The sequence below is a fragment of the Bison bison genome, unplaced genomic scaffold (assembly GCF_000754665.1).
Source record: "Bison bison bison isolate TAMUID 2011002044 unplaced genomic scaffold, Bison_UMD1.0 scf7180017864525, whole genome shotgun sequence".
NCBI lineage: Eukaryota > Metazoa > Chordata > Mammalia > Artiodactyla > Bovidae > Bison > Bison bison.
In genome coordinates, this window is record NW_011495076.1 from 11949812 (window position 1) to 11952143 (window position 2332).

Genomic DNA, 2332 nt, shown 5'->3' on the forward strand with positions numbered 1-2332 from the left:
ACCTGTGGACGAGGTGGACGGACCTCGCGTGAGACGGGCTGACACGTGCAGGGGCGGGCGGGCGAAAGCCCGAGTCTGTTCTCCTGGCCGTGCTTCCTCCTGGACGTGCCCGGGCTGCCCCGGGCCGCGCGCGCCGGTGCCCGGCTGAGTCACTGGCCGGGCAGCTCGAGGGTGGGAAGGGGCGGAGGGAGAGCGGGGCGGAGGGAGGGCGCAGCCGGAGGGCGGACTAGTGCGCGGCTGGGCCCGGCCGCAGGTGACCCGGAGGCTTTCGCCGCCCGCGGCGCCCCCAGCGCTTTGTGACCAGATGCGGTGTCCAGCGGAGGGCGGGAGCCAAATGCGGGACGACAGCTGACTTGCTGCGAGGAGGCAGGGAGGCGCGGAGCGCGCGGGTGGTCCCTGCGCGCTTGACTTCTCTTCCGCCGGTTCCTGGGTGCCGCAAGGTAAAACTCCAGCCCGCTTCTGCTTTTCCACCCCCACCCCTGGCCCTGGCCGATCTGCTCTTTGTTCCTCCGGAGACCTGACTGGTGTTCAGGAGGGCAAGATCAGAAAGGTGGGTGAGAGTTCAGGGGCTTCAGAAACTGAACGGTTGTGGCCCCAGAGGCTAGGTCGAAACTACAATGGGGCTTTTCGTTTTAGGGAGTTGCTTCTGACAGCCACCTGTGTGACTCAGGAGAGAGGGGCGCTGGGGTAGGAGATGGTGTGTGACTGTTACTGCCCGCAAGTTCCAAGGCTGTGATCTGACTCAGCCTTTACAAAAGGGATCGAGTCACCCTGTCGTAGGGTGATGTGACCAGAAAGGAGCAAGCAAGCAGTTTTCTAGTTTCCAGCCTTGCTTTATGCACATTACGTGGGGCAGCTTCCAAGGGGGCAGGTGTTTCTGTGAGGGGCTGAATTTTTAATTTCTGGCAAATACACAGGTCTTGTGATCCATCATTTTCAATCTTAATTTCTTTGCTGGGGCTCTGTGGAGGACATCTATCTTATTAGGTGAAATAGATTATAACCAGAGGTCAGTCAGTCTGGTGTACTGCTGCTGATCCAATAATTAAACCAGAAACGAAGGTATTTTCACAGACTATTGCCAATGCAGAATTTACTCCAAAGTATGGTTTCACATTTCATACGTTTTATGTTTTAAAAGAGCCATTTACTAATTTGGCAGTTGGAGAGAGTTCCTGTGGCTCATGCATGCATAGTCGCCCAGTGTGTTTTACCTTATCACAGTTTTATATTCAAAGGAGCCCTGAGCAGAATGAAATATTGTCAACTCTCTTAGGCAAAATAATCAGGCTCCTTTAATTGCCAAGTTAAGACAGTCGATGAATCTGAGAGGATTGTAAAAATTGACGTTGGAGAGAATATAGAGTATCTGGACCCTCTCCTGAATTTTAAGAACAGTGTTCACATTTTGTAGAGTTGGGTGGAGACTTATTCTGTCAGTTCCATCAACCAGACACATGCACATTGCCATGCAAATGGATTCAGACATTATTTTCCTTTACAGCTAAACTATTATAGCTGACTAATGAATTTTTTCTGCATGAGGATGATCTGAAAATGATGTACATCATGTTTCTGTGTGCTTCTAGGATATAAATTGTGCTTTTATGTAAACTGTAAATGGTGCTTGGATTATTTACAGGTACATAGCTTTTCTTTCTAGGTTTAAGCTTATTGGGTTTTGTTTTAACATGTAATCTTCCCTAATGGAACAAAAAGTGAGGGGCTTTGGTTCCAGTTGTAGACTGCAAGTCTGTGATGTATTCAGTGTTAACTCTTTCTGAACTGCTGAATAATACAAGTAAGATTTACGTCACTCATAAGAAATTTTTTAGTATCAAAACTGTGGCTAATTCCTTGTAAAATTTACTGGTGTTTTAAAAATTCTATTCAGGCCTTGTTTCAGACTTTACAGTGCATAAGCCTATAATTACTACCTAAATATATTTTGATTTTTAACGTGGTATAATTTATAACATTTAGAAGATGATCTGCTGACTACTGCTTTTTCAAAGATTGCCTTGTTCTTAATACATCACAATAGAGGTTTACATTAAATGTACTCTATGTCCCTTCAGAATTAGTGGATGAGGGTTTTCTGAATGATAAAGATGTATTAGATTAAACCACAGCCAGTCAGTATGAAAGTTCATAAGTAGTATTTTCATAACTTTTAAACCTGCAGTAGAAGAAAAATGATACTTTTGTAAGCAGGAGAAAACCCCTTATAAATTCATGTTAAGACTACAACCTACTATAATCTTGAAATTCTTTAAAATTTGTTTAAAGGAGGATTAGACTAAAAAATGCATATCAAAAATCAATTTCCTTA

General features: G+C 45.4%; 1 protein-coding gene across 3 annotated transcripts in view; it reads left to right on the forward strand.

The window, feature by feature from the left end:
• The first annotated feature begins 6 nt into the window (after positions 1-6).
• The window catches only part of MET (MET proto-oncogene, receptor tyrosine kinase), a 115414-nt gene continuing 113088 nt past the window's right edge, over positions 7-2332 (forward strand). For 2 of the 3 annotated variants that reach the window (XM_010831211.1, XM_010831213.1), the window contains exon 1: positions 7-440. The gene's annotated coding sequence lies outside the window, so the exon portion shown is untranslated. Of the gene's footprint in view, positions 441-466; positions 551-2332 lie in introns of those variants that run through there. The other variant, XM_010831212.1, reaches the window with a different exon arrangement.